At 36.8% G+C, this 16878-nt stretch overlaps 1 long non-coding RNA gene across 1 annotated transcript; it reads left to right on the top strand.

Annotated features, from left to right (window-relative positions):
• Positions 1-940: 940 nt before the first annotated feature.
• On the top strand, positions 941-16306 carry LOC116540563. The gene is made up of 3 exons (XR_004264497.1): positions 941-1011; positions 3952-3955; positions 16295-16306. It is a non-coding gene; the product is annotated as an uncharacterized LOC116540563 (long non-coding RNA).
• The last annotated feature ends 572 nt before the right edge of the window (positions 16307-16878 follow it).

A 16878-nucleotide genomic window follows, 5' to 3' on the forward strand; every position in this document is an offset into this window, starting at 1 on the left:
ATCTGCTTAGAGAATGTTAAATATCAATCGTGAATAGTATTTCATAGTAAATTATATTAGGATTAATCAAACCAGTTTAGCCTAAAAGAAGAGTAGCAATAGCTAACCTTATTAGATATTTTCTATATGCCTGGAACAGCACTGAACAATTAATATGGATCATTATATTTAGTATACAGATTGAATTTTATTTTATTTATTTATTTTCTTTGAGACAAGATCTTGCTCTGTCACCCAGGCTGGAGTGTAGTGGCACAATTACAGTTCACTGCAACCTCTGCCTCCCGGGTTGAAGCAATTCTCCCACCTCAGCCTCCAGAATAGCTGGGACTACAGGCACTCGCCACCACACTCAGCTAATTTTTTATTTTATTTTGTAGAGACAGGGTCCCGCTATGTTGCCCAAGCTAGTCTTGAATTCCTGGGCTCAAGTGATCTGCCTCTCTTGGCCTCCCAAATTGCTGGGATTACAGGCGTGAGCCATTGCGTCTGGCCCATACTGAATTTAAATGCTTGCATTCTCTACATTCTCTCTAAGACTACCATTTATCTCATTAAACCCTGGGTTTCATCCAAAACTCCTACCTCACCCACATAATTCGGTTTATAAATCCAGTAATTCTACCTCTTCAATAGCTCTTTATCTTTTCTTTCTTAATCCTTATAGTCACTACTTTATTTTGAAGCACCATTATGTCTCAGATGGATTACTTTAAGTTTCTGAAACTCTCTCCCTGCCTTTCTAATTTGCATTCACCAAGCCAACAGAGTGTTCTTTCTAAACTGCAGATATAAACATATCTCTCCTCCTAACCAAGAGAAGCATACTCTAAACCTCTAGCTTGATAGTACACTACCTTGACCCACCCTGTACATTAGGCATATTGAACTGCCTGCTTATCTCTGGTCCTGCCTGTATGTTCCTTAATATTTTTATTTGTACAAATTTAAGGGGTACAAGTGCGATTTTGTTATATGGATAGATTGCATAATGGGAAAGTCTGGGCTTTTGTGTCTCATTTTTTAAGAGTTCTTCATATATTAGATATATGTGTCTTTTCTTTGTGTTGTAAATATTTTCTACCAGTTTGTCAGTCATCGTTTGATTTTGCTATGGTGCATTTGTTATGCAAATTTAAAAAAATGTAATCAAATTTAATAGAGTTTTATTGCCTCTGGACTTTGAGTCATGGTTAGAGATTCTTTCCCTACACCAAGGTTAAAAAGAAATTCATGCATGTTTTCTTCTAGTAATTGGCCTGGTTTTATTTTTTACATTTAGCTCTCTAATCCATTTGGAATTTATCTTTTTGTACATGGTGTGAGATATGAATCTAACTTTGTCATTTTCTTGTGAAGCCATCTGGGCTTGCTGCTTTTTTTGTAAAGAATTCCCTTAATAACTTCCTGTATTACTTCTATAGAAATGGTCTGTTTAAGCTTTCTGACACAAACGGGGCCAATTTTAGTAAGCTGATTTCCCTTATGAAATTATCTATTTCCTCTATGTTTTCAAATTTGTTTGCATAGTCTTGTCTTAGTCTGTTTGGGTTATTATAACAAAATACTATAGATTGGGTGGCTTATAAACAAGAGAAATTTATTTCTTGTAGTTCTGGAGGCTGAGGAGTTCAAAATCAAGGTACTAACAGATCTGATCTTTAGTGAAGTCATGCTTCCTCAAAAACAGTTGTCTTCTCACCGTAACCTCACATGGTGGAAGGGGTGAGGGTTCTCCCTGGAGTCTTAAATAGAGGCACTAATCCCATTTATCAGGGTTCCACCCCCATGACCTAATAATTTCCCAAAAGTCTGACTTGTTAATACCATCATCTTGGGGGTTCAGATTTCAACATATGAATTTTGGGCAGCATAAACCTTCAATCCATTACAATGATCATATGTTTAAAACATTTCTTTTGTTTCAATGGCTATTTCTCCTTTGTCATTTCTTTATATATTTGTGCTTTTTTCTCTATTTCTTTTCTTAACAATGTTATCCAGTAGTTTGTCTATATTGCTAATTTTTCAAAAAATAATTTTACTTTTAGGCCTACTGTTATTTTGTTCTCTTCATTAATTTCTAATTTTATCCATATTATTGCTTTTTTGTGTTTTCATTTGGTCTACTGTTTAATTATTTTTCTAATTTTATGAACTGCGAATTAAATTGAGTTTGCGTTGTTCTAGTTTTTAGAATAAAAGTTTTTAAACCAAAAAATTTTTCTGATCACTGCTTTAAATATATCCCACAGATTCTGATATGCAGTACTTTTATTGCCATCATTTAAAAAAATTCTATGATTTCAGTTTGTAGTTTCCATTGTAGTGTGGAGTTGTTAAATAGATTTCTAAATTTTGAGGTGGAAGGACCTTTATGTTTTTGTATTTGTTAGTAAATTCTAGTTGTGAGTGCACTTTAACCAGAGAGTATTTATTGCAATATTTATATTTTATGGAAATGATTTTTTTTGTGAATAAGTGATTACTTTTATAAATGTGTCAGGGCCACTTGGGAAGAATATATATATTTCCTATTATCATGATGTAGATTTCAATATATATTCAAGATATCTATCCTATTGATTGTTGTTTTCTAATCCAGATGCATGTTTTATTTCTATACATACTTTTGTTCACTTGATTTGTCTGGTAATGAAAATGATATATTATAGTATCCTATTTTTATGAGTGTTCCTCTATGTCTCCTTGCATCTTCCGTAGTGTTTGCTTCAAAAATGTAGTTGTTGTGTTATAATGTGTAACTACTAATAAGTGATATCTGTTCGTTATAGACTGTGACTTTTGTGTTAAAATTGTCCTTCTTTGCCATATATAATGCTTTTGAAGTTGAATTCTACTCTGCATGATATTAAGATCATTACATTTTCTTTCAAAAGGTTTCGATGACCGCAGTAAATTTTTATCTATACTCTTTATTTTCAGTCTTTCTGAATTACTTTGTTGTAGCTCTGTATCTTGCATACAGCATACAGTTGTTTTTAAAGTAGCTCTATTGAGGTACAATTTATCTAACAAAATTCACCCATTTTAAATGTATAAGTCAATGATCTTCAGTAAGTTTATAGAGTTTTGCAAACATCAACCACAATACAATTTTAGAACATTTCCATCACTCCAAAAAGATTCCTCAAAGCAATCTGCAATTACTTCTTATAAACTTTTGGTTATATGTTTTTTTGTGCACATAAATTTTCAATTCTGTTAAGTATGTATCCCTGCATGGAATCACCACGTGATAGGTTAACTCTATGTTTAAAATTCTGATGAACTTTCCATGTTTAATGTTTTAAGAACACACCAAAATCTTTTCTGAACTGTATGCACCATTTTACACCCAGCATGCAATGTATGTAGGTTCCATTTTCTTGGCATTCTTACTAATGCTTGTTATTAACCTTCTTTTTTATTATAGTCGTCCTAAAAGTTATGTAACAGCATCTCATTGTGTTTTTAATTTGCATTTCCTTAAAGACCAATGAGGTTGAACATCTCTTCATGTTCTTATTTGCCGTTGCTGTATTTTTGGTGAAATGTCTATTCAAATCGTTTGTCTAAAATTGGGCTATCATTTTTATTCTTTTTAACTTAGCAAGAGATCTTTAAATATTATAGATACAAATCTCTTATCAAATACGTGATTTGCAATCATGTCTTCAGTTCCATGAGTTGTCTTTTTACTTTCTTGCTGTGTATTAATCATGCTTTTTTATTTTGTGTATTTTTGATGCTTTGGTGTCTTGGGCTCTTGCCGACCTTGGCAGGACTGCTCCTCTCAGGGCTAGCCAGTTCCTGAAGATAGTAAACCTGTGAAGGTGCTTTCCAAATACAAACCAACCACTCCAGAGCTCCTACCTTCAATTTTCTTTATCAGGTTTTTGTGTTTGTTTTTGAGATGGGGTTTCACTCTTGTTGCCCAGGCTGCAGTAGAGTGGTGCAATCTCGGCTCACTGCAACCTCTGCCTTCCGGTTTCAAGTGATTCTCCTGCCTCAGCCTCCCAAGTAGCTGGGATTATAGGCACCAGCCACCATGCCCAGCTAATTTTTTTTCTTCTTTTTTTTTTTTTTTTGTATTTTTAGTAGAGACAGGGTTTCACCATGTTGGCCAGGCTGGTCTCGAAATCCTGACCTCATGATCTGCCTGCCTCGGCCTCCCAAAGGGCTGGGATTGCAGGCGCGCGCCACAGCACCTGGCCTCTTTATCAGGTTTTTCCACTCTAGGCCACTATTCCCCTGCTTGTCAATCCAGAGCCAAGTACCAGAAAACCAGGGGCAGCCCCCATGCCCCAGAGCTTGTTGAAATTATTGAATTATTCAAACCAGTTCTTTCTAAGTGCACGTTTTTCCCTTACTCCCTATGGCTCCTGACAAACTCCGTGCTTCCCTGTGTGAACCCACCATGTGGCATTCTGTGCCTTCTATTTCTAGAGATCTGTGAGTATAAACTTATTCGTTAAAGATTGTCATCTCCATTTTGGTATGTCTTACCATACCAGATTAAAACAGATCCCAGGTACTGTTAAAACATGATGGCGTCTTTAAAGCACAAAAGTTTTAAATTTTGATAAACTAAATTTATCTATTTTTTGTCACTTGTGTGTTTGGTATCATATCTAAGAAGGATTTGGCTTACCCCAAATCATAAATATTTAAACTTATATTTTCTTCCAAGAGTTTTACACTTTTATCTATTACATATAGTTCTATGATCCATTTTGAGTTGATTTTTGTGTATAACGTGAGGTAAGGGTCTGATTTCATCTTTTTGAATGTGGATATCCAATTGTGTCAGCAAAATTTGTTGAAAAGATTTTTGTACTCTACTGAATTTTCTTGATATCTTTGTTAAACATCATTGTGTTTATTTCTGTGCCCTATCTGTTCCTTTCATCTATATTTCAATTATAATATAAATAACACAGTGTCTCAAATACTGAATATTACAGATTTTTCTCCTACTTTGCCAACTGTTTTTAACAGAAATTGATGTTAGATTTTACCAAATGCTTTTTCTATGTTTATAAGATGATCATATGGATTTTGTTTGTTAATATGGTGAAGTGTATTGATGTATTTTTGAATATTAAACTCACTGTGAATTCCTGAGATAAATCCCACTTGGTAATGATTTATTATTCTTATATTGCTGGAGTAGATTTGCTAAAATTTTGTCCAGAGTGTTTGCATCTATAGCTTTACTAAATTTCTGTTTACTTGTTCTATCAATTCTTGAGAGAAGGATATTTAAATTTTTGACTATAGTTGTGGATTATTTTCTTTTGAAATTCTATCTGCTTTGTCTTGTTTCAAAGCTTTGTTATTAGGTGCATACATGTCTAGGATCTTTATGTTCTTTTGATGAATCTACCCTTTATTGCTATGAAATGACTTTCTTTATTCTTGGTAATGTTCTCTGCTCTGCAATCTATTTTGTCTGATATTAATATAGCCACTTTAGCTTTCTTTTTGTTAGTGTTATCATGGTATATTTCTTCTAACCTTTTACTTTAAGTCTATTTGTGTCTTATATTTAAAGTGTGTGTAAGCAGTTAGGTCTGGATTTTTTTAATGCACTTTGGCAATCTCTGCCTTTTAATTGAGGTATGTAGAATATTTACTTTTAACATGATTATTGATATGTTTAGGTTTAAATATGTAATCTTGCCTGTTATTTGTTCAATACTTATCCCATTTGTTCTTTGTTTCCATGTTCCACTTTTTCTATTCTATTTGAATTAATCCAATATATTTTAAAATTTCATTTTATGTTTATTGGTATATTAGCTATAACTGTTGTTTTTCATGGTTTATAGTAGTCATATTTAACTTATCAGATTCTACCTTCAAGTGCCATTATACCTCTTCAAGTATAGTATAAAAAGCTTAAGATAGTACCTTCCATTTCTGCCATGCCCTGTCCTTTGAGCTATCATTGTCATACGTTTTACTTGTTTAGATGTTATAATACTGATATGATTTGACTGTGTCCCCACCCAAATCTCATCTTGAGTTGTAGCTCCTATAACTCCAATGTGTCATGGGAGGGACCCGATGGGAGTTAATTGAATTGTGAGAGTGGGTCTTTCCCATACTGTTCTCATGATAGTGAATAAGTCTCATGAGATTTGATGGTTTTATAAAGGGGAGTTCCCCTGCACATGCTGTCTTGCCTGCGAGCTTGTAAGACGTAACTTTGCCCTTTCTTCACCTTCTGCCATGATTATGAGGCCTCCCCAGCCATGTAGAACTGTGGGCCCATTAAACCTCTTTCTTTTATAAATTACCCAGTCTCAGGTATGTCTTTTTTAGCAGCATGAGAACAGACTAATACAAATACCTTCAATGTATTGCTATTATTTTGTTTTAAAAGTTGATTGAAAACATCTCTTAAAGGTGTTTGCAAGACAAGAAAAGAATCTCATATATGTAACCATGTAGTTACTATTTTTGCTGATCTTCATACTTTTGTGTAAGTCCATATTCCATCTAGCATCATTTTCTTTCTATAAGAAAGAGTTGCATTTGTTGTAGTGTGCATCTGTTAGTGATGAATTCTTTCAATATTTATATGTCTGAAATATTCTTTCTTTTTTCATCATGTTTGCAAAATTTTTCCCTGGGCATACAATTCTAGGTTGACAGTTTTTTCTTTCTGCAATTTAAAGATGTCACTCCACTATCTTCTCACTTGTGTTATACCTTATAAGAAATATTTTACCACCCTTATGTTTGTTCCTCTGAATATGATGTGTCTATTTTTTCAGCTGCTTCTAAAACTTTCTCTATGTCACTGGTCTTGAGCAATTTAATTATGCCGTGTCATAATTAAATGCAGCCATAGTCTTCCTCATGCCTCTTGTGCTTGGATTTCACTGAGCTTCTTGAATCTATATTTATAATTTTCATCAAATTTGGGAAAATTTTGGTCTGTCTTTCTTTCTTTCTTTCTTTCTTTCTTTCTTTCTTTCTTTCTTTCTCTTCCTTCCTTCCTTCCTCCCTTCCTTCCTTTCTTCCTTCCTTCCTTTTCTTCTTTCTTTCTTTCTTTCTTTCTTTCTTCTTTCTTTCTTTCTTTCTCTCTCTCTCTCTCTCTTTCTTTCTTTCTTTCTTTCTTTCTTTCTTTCTTTCTTTCTTTCTTTCTCTTTCTTTTCTTTCTTTCCTTTTGATGGAGTCTCATTCTGTTGCCCAGGCTGGAATGTGGTGGTATGATCTTGGCTCACTGCAACCTCTGCCACCCGGGTTCAAGTGATTCTCCTGCTTCAGCCTCCTGAGTAACTGAGATTACAGGTGCATAGCACCATGTCCAGCTAATTTTTGTATTTTTAGCAGAGACAGGGTTTCACCATGTTGGCCAGGCTGGTCTTGAACTCCTAACCTTAGGTGATCCACCAGTCTTGGCATCCCAAAGTTCTGGGATTACAAACTTGAGCCACTGCACCTGGCCATCATTTCTTTTTTCTTTTTTTTTTTTAATTATTATGTCTGCTTTATTATTTATTATTTATTATTTTTTTTGAGAGAGAGTCTTGCTCTGTCACCTGGGTTGGAGTGCAATGGTGTGATCTTAGCTCACTGCAACCTCCACCTCCTGGGTTCAAGCAATTATCCTGCCTCAGCCTCCCAAATAGCTGGTTTGACAGGCAAGAGCCACCATATCTAGCAAATTTTTTTTTTTTTTTTTTTTTGGTATTTTTAGTAGAGATGGGGTTTCACCATGTTGGCCAGGCTGGTCTCAAACTCCTGACCTTGTGATCCACCCCCTCAGTCTCCCAAAGTGCTTGGATTACAGGCGTGAGCCACCACGCCCGGCTTCATCATTTCTTAAAATACTTTTTCATTACTCCCTTTCCTCTGGGGACTCAAATAAACCTATATTAGTCTACTTGAAGTTGTTCCACAGCTCTTTGTTGCTCTATTTATTATCTCCTAATTATCTTTATTTATCATTGTGGGTAGTTTCTTTGCTACATCTTCAACTTCATTTATCTTTTATTCTGCAATATCAAATCTGCTGTTAATCACATTCAGTTAATCATATTTTACATATTGTAGTTTCCATTATTAGAAGTTTGATTTAGCTCTTTAAAATATATTTTGCATGTATAAATTTAAGGTGTTGAATACATGGAATATAGTCACAATAACTCTTTTATTCCTCTTGTCTGCTAATTTTAACATCTTTGTAAGTTCTGAGTTTATTGATTTAGCATTCATCTTGGCATATATATATATGTAAATATATGTATTTACTTCTCTGCATGCCTTGTAATCTTTGGTTTATGACAAGCATTGCAAATTTAACCTTTTGGATGCTGGATATTTTTGCATTCCTATGAATCTTGAGCTTTGTTCTGGAATGCAGTTGAGTTACTTAGAGACAATTTGCTACTTTTGGGTCTTATTTTGGAATTTGTTCAGTGGGACTTAAACTAGACCTAATTATCAGTCTAGACCTAATTATCTCTACAGAGACAAGACTTTTTTGTTTTCCCTACCCAATACCTCACGAATCTTCAGCATTTACAATAACATTAGTGGTAACCAGTACACTTCCTCATCCTGTTTGAGTGCAAGGGTCTGTTGCTTCTTATCTTTTCTGATGGTCCTTTGATCTTAGATAATTTCCTCATATGCATTTCTGATCAATATCAACTAAAGTATTAAGAAGAATCCTCTGCAGATCTTCCAATTTCTGTCTGTGTGTTGTACTCTCATCTCCAGTTCTCTGTTTCAGGAACTCTAGCTACCTTGGTCTCCTTATAGTGTTAGAGCTGACTTCTGAAATCAGGGAGCTGATCAAGGCTCTGCCCGGGTTCTTCCTTTCTTTCAAGGCAGTAAGCGGGGACAATTGTAAGGCTTACTTTTTTTGTTTCCCATCTCTTAGAGTTCACTGTCCCTTTTACCTGCATGCCTTGCAAACCATTGTTTTATTTTTTTGTTTTTGTTTTTTTTTTTTTTCATGTAGGATAGTAAATGTGTTCCCTGTTTTTCCATCTTAGCTAAAAGTGAAAGTTGAAGGTCTTATATTTATTTTAAAAGTCTTATAGTTTTACTTATCTGTATCTTACAGTTCATAGGTGTAGGCTGTTTTTCTAGGTACCTAGGAAACTTGTTCAATTTGTAGATTCAGGCCTTTTTCTATTTCTGAATTTTTTTCTTGATTTATAATTTTAAATATTAGCTCTATTTCATTGTTTTGTTTTTCTTCTTTACAAATTCTGATAATAATACGAATCTGTTTTTTCTTTTTTTTTATAATTTATTTTATTGCATTTTAGGTTTTGGGGTACATGTGAAGAACATGCAAGATTGTTGCATAGGTACACATGTGGCAGTGTAATTTGCTGCCTTCCTCCCCATCACCTATATCTGGCATTTCTTCCCATGCTATCTCTCCCCACCTCCCCACCCTCCACTGACCCTCCCCTATTTCCCCCCAACAGACCCAAGTGTGTAGTGCTCCCCTCCCTGTGTCCATGCGTTCTCATTGTTCAACACCTGCCTATGAGTGAGAACATGCGGTGTTTGATCTTCTGCTCTTCTGTCAGTTTGCTGAGAATGATGCTTTCCAGGTTCATCCATGTCCCTACAAAGGACACGAACTCATCGTTTCTGATGGCTGCACAATATTCCATGGTGTATATGTGCCACATTTTCCCTGTCCAGTCTATCATCGATGGGCATTTGGGTTGGTTCCAGGTCTTTGCTATTGTAAACAGTGCTGCAATGAACATTCATGTGCACGTGTCCTTATAGTAGAACGATTTGTAATCCTTTGGATATATACCCAGTAATGGGATTGCTGGGTCAAATGGAATTTCTATTTCTAGGTCCTTGAGGAATCGCCACACTGCCTTCCACAATGGTTGAGCTAATTTACACTCCCACCAACACCTTAAGCTTCATATGGAACCAGAAGAGAGCCTGCATAGCCAAGTCAATTCTAAGCAAAAAGAACAAAGCGGGAGGCATCACACTACCGGACTTCAAACTATACTAAAAGTCTACAGTAATCAAAACAGCATGGTACTGGTACCAAAACAGAGATATACACCAATGGAACAGAACAGAGGTCTCGGAGGCAACACAACATATCTACAACCATCTGATCTTTGACAAACCAGACAAAAACAAGCAATGAGGAAAGGATTCCCTCTTTAATAAATGGTATTGGGAAAACTGGCTAGCCATGTGCAGAAAGCAGAAACTGGACCCCTTCCTGACACCTTACACTAAAATTAACTCCAGATGGATTAAAGACTTAAACATAAGACCTAACACCATAAAAACCCTACAAGAAAATCTAGGCAAAACCGTTCAGGACATAGGTGTAGGCAAGGACTTCATGACCAAAATACCAAAAGCATTGACAACAAAAGCCAAAATAGACAAATGGGACCTAATCAAACTCCACAGCTTCTGCACAGCAAAAGAAACAGTCATTATAGGGAATAGGCAACCAACAGAATGGGAAAAAATTTTTGCAGTCTACCCATCTGACAAAGGGCTGATATCCAGAATTTACAAAGAACTAAAACAGATTTACAAGAAAAAAACTAACAGGCCCATTCAAAACTGGGCAAAGAATATGAACAGATACTTTACAAAAGAAGACATACATGAAGCCAACAAACATATGAAAAAATGCTCATCATCACTGGTCATCAGAGAAATGCAAATCAAAACAACATTGAGATACCGTCTCACACCAGTTAGAATGACTATCATTAAAAAATCTGGAGACAACAGATGCTGGAGGGGATGTGGAGAAATAGGAACACTCCTACGCTTTTAACTGAGAACCGCGTAGGTCTCTGTTTTCTTGGCCCTAAATGACTTAGGGATGGTAATGTCAAAGGAGTGAAGTAGTCATGTAAACCCTCCCACAGATAACAATAATATAAACTGGATAATATACCCAAAGACAATTATTTAAACACACTGAAAAGTCTCTAAGAGCATCCGGAATGCATATTTTACTCTAAAACTTCCAGCTGTAAGATTGTGATTTTGTTGCTTTATCGTATGAGGATGACCCGCAAGCCCCACAGCTATGACTATGGAAAATAATGTTAGAAAATGATAGCCTTACCAGCTTAACGTGCCAGAGTTCAGAATTCAGGGACATAAAGTCAACTTATAATTTCAATTCTAGAAATATGATTAAAATTTTAAATGGCAATTCTATTATTAAGGTAATTGCAGCAGGAATATAATCCAAAATCTGAATAAAAATTCTATTCAAATCTTTGAATAACATCAGAAAAGCAGCCTGAAACCAAAGGGAAATCTATTCTTGAAAGATAAAAGTAAGAACTTAAGTTAACAGCAGTTTTCCAGAGATGGGCACCAAAGCTCTAGAGGGCATTTGTAGTTCATGGATCTCCAGAGACAAAAGATTTTGTGTGGTAGTGGAGATGATTAGAAAGACCTGAGTGTCAGAAAGAGTTGAGAATGAAGATACAGGTTAAAGAGTGGATGATTCTCTCCATTTCTGCCCTCTTACCCTTCAGGTAGGGCCCAGATCAGAGCAGTGATATCTGAATATCAAAGACAAATAAGTTTTTGGATTAGAAAAATGAATAGCAGTTATTGGCCTATCACAGGGTGGTCTTTTATGTCCATAGTGTTGTTTAAACAAATTTAAATGGGCTAACTCATTTTTTTTTATGAATAGGTATTTTTATGAATAGGTAAGGTTTTATTAACCTGAGGAGGAAAAGGACATTCCAGGGCAAAGGCACAGCATGGACAAAGGCTCTTAGAGGTGGGAAGATGCATGGAAAGTCATAGAATCTCTAGTTGTGCAGTTTGCATGAGGCATAAATACAGCAGAAGAGTGAAAAAGCCCTGAGTTCTGGAGCTCATTCAGTCCACCCCTCCCAACCTGCAATTTATCCAGAGCTACTGACAAAGGGGCAGACTACAGAGGCATTTTGTCACTTACATAAATTCAGTTGTAAAATCCAATTCATTCTTTGGCTTATTATATAAAACAATTGCAAAAGCCGTAGCTAGTGATTTTGAAAAGCTTTTATTTTGGGATAGACTAAAATTGATCTACCTCATTTAATTATTGTATCTTTCAGGATTTGCCAACCTAATTCGGGAGGCTTTCCCTCAGCTTTGACTTCTGATAGCATTTCTTTGACCAGACCTCTTAATTGGCACTCAGCATTGTAGACTTACACAATTTTAGCATTGGAAAGAACTTTAAAGTTCATCTAATTGAAGTTAATACATGGTGTCAGAATTTCTTCTATGATGTCTTTATATAGATACTTATGTAGCCTCTGACTGACCTCTCCTAGTGCCAGTGAATGCTCTACTGCTCAAGGATGCTTCACAGCTAGATAGCTACATACTTCTTGGAATAGACAGAGGACAAGTTTGAGCGAGAGATTAAAAAGAAACCACAAGGGAACCAGAAGGAAAATTAGGCAAGAGTTGTGTCCTGGAAGAAAAGGCCAAGCAGAGACTTTGAAGATTGAATGTTAACCTGACTAAACATTGCTGTCAGGGCCAATAAGATGATAATTGACATGTGCCCATTGAATTTGGCCTTAAGAACAGTTTCAGGGATAAGTGTGGAGATTGTACCCAGAATTGCAATGGATTAAACCATGAATGGGAAGTGAGGGAAAGGAGGCAATGATCAGTAACGATTTTTCTAAAGAAACATTGTTGAGAAAGGAAGGAGATAAGACAGTACCTAGAATGAGATACAGTATTCAGAAAAGGTTTTTTTTTTTTTTGAAGTGGAGTGTGCGGGTTGGTTAATATGTTTGCGTGCTAAGGAGACAGAGCCAGACAAGAGAATGAGACCATAATTGATAGATGGAGGTCTTGAGAAGGTGCCTGGGAAGAAATGGGTCAAATGTTTAGTGGGGGACCTGCAAGTCCAGGTGAATTTTTCAAGGAGCACTCCATGATGCTGCTGTAGGAGTGAGAAAGGCAAAAGTGAAGTCAGTCTAGGTGTGGTCATTCTGGTGATGAGATGAAGTATAGTCTGGACAGGGAAGCAAGGGAATAAAGAATATTGGCCAGAAATCATTGAAAAGAGGGACCTGGCTCCATCGTTTCTTAGTTGTGTGACTTTGAGCAAGTCACTCTCTCTTACTGGGCCTCAGGCTGCTCATCTCTGAAATAAGAATAATGATGCCTACTGACTGTTGCAACTCACAATGTGATGGCATATGCAAATGACATCATTATTTGTAGAGCCCAGCACTACTGCAGGGTGTTATCTGGATTTCTTTCTATCTTCTGGAAGCAAGTGGGACAACGCCATAAGAACACTAGAGACTTCAGCTGATAATGGTTCAAACCAGACACCATCTCTAGTCAGGGACTCCCTTCTTGTAAGTTGTGCTTCCTCTCTTTTCAAAACAAGATATGCATTGAGGGCTGAGGTTAGACAAAGAAAGATCAGCTCATGGAAGGTCCTGAAATACAGGCTAAGGGATCAGGAATTCATCCAGAAGACAAAGGCAAACACTGGGCAGTTTTGAGCAGAAAAGTGATTTGGGGAATGTAATATTTTAAGAAGGTTCATTTAAAACGTGTATACAGGCTAAATTGAAAAGAAAGGAAAACTGAAGGCAGGATGAGTAGTTGGGAGGTGATTGCAATGATCAGTTTAAATGATAAAGAGCTATCAAACAGAAATGAAGAAACAAATTCAAAAGAGATTTTAAAGGAAGCAACTGACAAATGACTGGGCATGGAGAGCGAGAGGCAGAGAAAGGAGACATGATGACTAATTTCCTAACTTAGGAGTTTTGGGGAATTGGATCAATTAGGATATCACTAAAAGAAACAGAGAAAACAGGGCAGGACTTAGCTGTGGGCATGTATATGGGTAGGGTAGAGGATGGATAGATATGGGGTAATTAATGACAAGTCATGTTGGGCTATACCCCATCCCACAAACCACACTGGTGCTCACCTACCATTTTGTAATTTGTAGTGACATGGCAAATGTAACCAGAAGAGGCTCAGGAAGAAACAAAGTTCATTGTCTTCCCAGGTCCTAGAAGCAAGAGGCACAGCACACCACACAGAGCATGTGGGAAGGCACCAGGTTCATCCGGAGGCAAACACAGGAATGAAGTGAGTGTTTAGGCCATGGCTGTCATTGGGGTTTCCTTGGGAAAGGGAAGGCAGAACAGGTGTTTGGTTTAGGATTTTCTAATTTGTATAATTCTAGAAGGCTCTACGCTGTAGGGGTGGTTCCTAGTTGCCTGGTACCTGGCCCTGAGATGATTAAGGCAGAGCAATATTGCCTCTTGCGATGTATGGGCCAGATAGAAGGGGTAGGGCTCCTGATTCTGGTTTGGTTAGCCTGCATATCAAAGGCATGTTCTTGGTTGAGCCATTTGTTATCTCTAAGAATTGGCTAGCCTCAAGAGGGGCTGTCTTTCCACAGCCAGAAATGTTTTCTAAAATGTTAAAACATAATATACAGAAAATGAAAAAAGTACCTAACTGGAGCTCTATACTTCAGGCAGGTCAGTCTGTCTCATCCACTTCACTCCACCATCCCAGTGGCATGCTAATATGTGCCGTAAGCTATATAGTCATCTCCCTACTAATAGACCTCTGGATGGATTTCAATTTTCCCTACTTTAAATGATGTAAACAAGCTTTAAAAAATCTGATATAAATCAACTCATATAATCTCCTTGGGGCCATGACTAGTCCAAGCTCTGTCTTCCACAACCTATTTTATTGCATGGATACTAGTCAAGTTTATCTGATTTTGCTGTCTGGAGTCTCCAAGGAGCAGAAATGACTTGCTTGTTTAGATGGACATGATGGTGTAAGCATCTTTGAACCCAGTCCTATAATAGCAACTTGGCTATTGTGGTTTCACTCAATGCCCCCCTAATTCTCTATCCAGGAATCCTGGAGCTTAGCTGATGTTCCCTGACAGTTGCATTGCTAACACACCTTATCTTTTGATTGAACTACATTTGATATTTTTCTTTTTGAGAATACATTATTTTCATTTAATTAATTTGACTTCTGTGTTTTCAGTCCATTCTTTTCCCCAAGAAAGAAAACATAATTAAAACATGCTCTTCCTGTGCTTTCCTTCCCCCTATTTTTTACTCTCTTCTTCTACTCCTCTGTTTTCAGTGCCTTCTACTCTAGGAGTGGACAGTCAGAAGTTATGTGTTCATTTCCACTTGCTGAGTCATGGAATCCCAGTGTTGAGTGGGTCTTAGAGAGACTTTAGTTCCATGATACCATTTTACAAATGAGGAAACTGAGGTCGAGAGAGGTGAAGTCACTTGCCTAGACAAAACAGCTGATACCTTATTTGAGGAACCAAGAATAAATTTTTTAGGCCCTTTCCTCATTCCTAAATGTGTTAGTGTTTCCTAATCCCATGCTCATTTACACTGATAGATTATACTTCCTATATTCTAATACTATTCTCCCATTTTACAGATGAAGAAACTGTATTCCAGTGAGTGAAACAACATGGCTACCCAGCTAGAAGGAGGCAGTAAGAAGACATGGATGCCCAGGTCACCAGGGACATAGGTAGAACTCACAAGGAGAGAAGAGATTAGGGGAATGCAATAGAGTAGAATACAATGTCAAGCATCCAGGATGCATTGAAAAAGTACTACCTCTGGAACAGGAAATAGCACTGCCATACATTTGTGGTCCAGTCTTGCCAGTATTTTGACATTGACCTGTGTGTTGGCAAAAACCCAAAACAGCATGCAAGTTTAAAGAACACAAAGTCAATGTGAGAACTTCTCCCAACATAGTCCTCTGTGCTGACATCTTAATTAGGTTTTCTTTGAGATTTTACCAAAGTCAAAGGAACTTCTTCCTTTGTAAAAATTAGAGATTGAATTATCCACCTGAATTGTCCTTCTAAATGGAATGTTTTCCAGGAGATATATTTCCAGAAAACACCTTTACCTGGCCACCAAAAATTTCATGGCAGCCATGGCCTAGAGATATAAAGACAACTGGGGAAAAGAGCACTTGACTCTTGAGTCAACATAACCCAATAATGTAGGTCCTGGTTTTGCCACTCAGTAATCAGCATCTGAGCCACTTAATTTCTAATAAGGCTTCAGTTTCCTCATCTATAAAATGAAGTTTGTGAAATCTTCCCCACCTACCTCACAGGGTTTCTGGGAACATGAAAGTGAGATGGTGGATGTGAAAGTGCTTTGAAAGCTCTAAAGTACTGGATGCCAGGATGTTTTAGCTGGGATCCTGCACAAGAGAATACTTGATTCACTTTCAGTTCCCATCCCCAAGTATGTTAGTACACCACAAGCTCCTTGAGAACAGAAGAGTATCTCATATTGATCTTTTATTCCCCGAGTACCTAGAGACATACCTGGTGTACAGTATGTGCTTACTAGTTCTCTGTTGAGTAAGTTAAATGGCCAGATATTGACAGTCATTTATCTGGTTTGCCTACATAATGGTACAATCAGATGTAGGAGAGAATATTCATTTCTCTTGACTTAAAAAGCTGTAGGCAAAACAGCGTAAGCTAATAGATTGGTGGTAAAGGGTTAGAAGAAATAATTTTTCTAGTTTTACCATTAAGATTTATCTTCACCCACCACACATGCACTCATGCATGCACGCTTACAGGCTCACATGCTTATCTCCATTGCTATTACCTAATTGACAACTTTCTCAGTTTTCTATTTCACTCTGTAGAAAGCACTTTTCACTTGCAAATTAACCACACTGTCAACTCAGAAAGAGGGCTTCTGTCAAAATGACTACTGGACAATGTGTTGAAAGAATACCAATGCCAAAGATCTTTTAAAAGCTCAATTTAAGTAAAGTCAGAGAAGGTGAGAGCTGCAAGGA

Source organism: Sapajus apella, unplaced genomic scaffold (assembly GCF_009761245.1).
Source record: "Sapajus apella isolate SASKATOON/1434 unplaced genomic scaffold, GSC_monkey_1.0 scaffold142, whole genome shotgun sequence".
NCBI classification, from domain to species: Eukaryota; Metazoa; Chordata; class Mammalia; order Primates; family Cebidae; genus Sapajus; species Sapajus apella.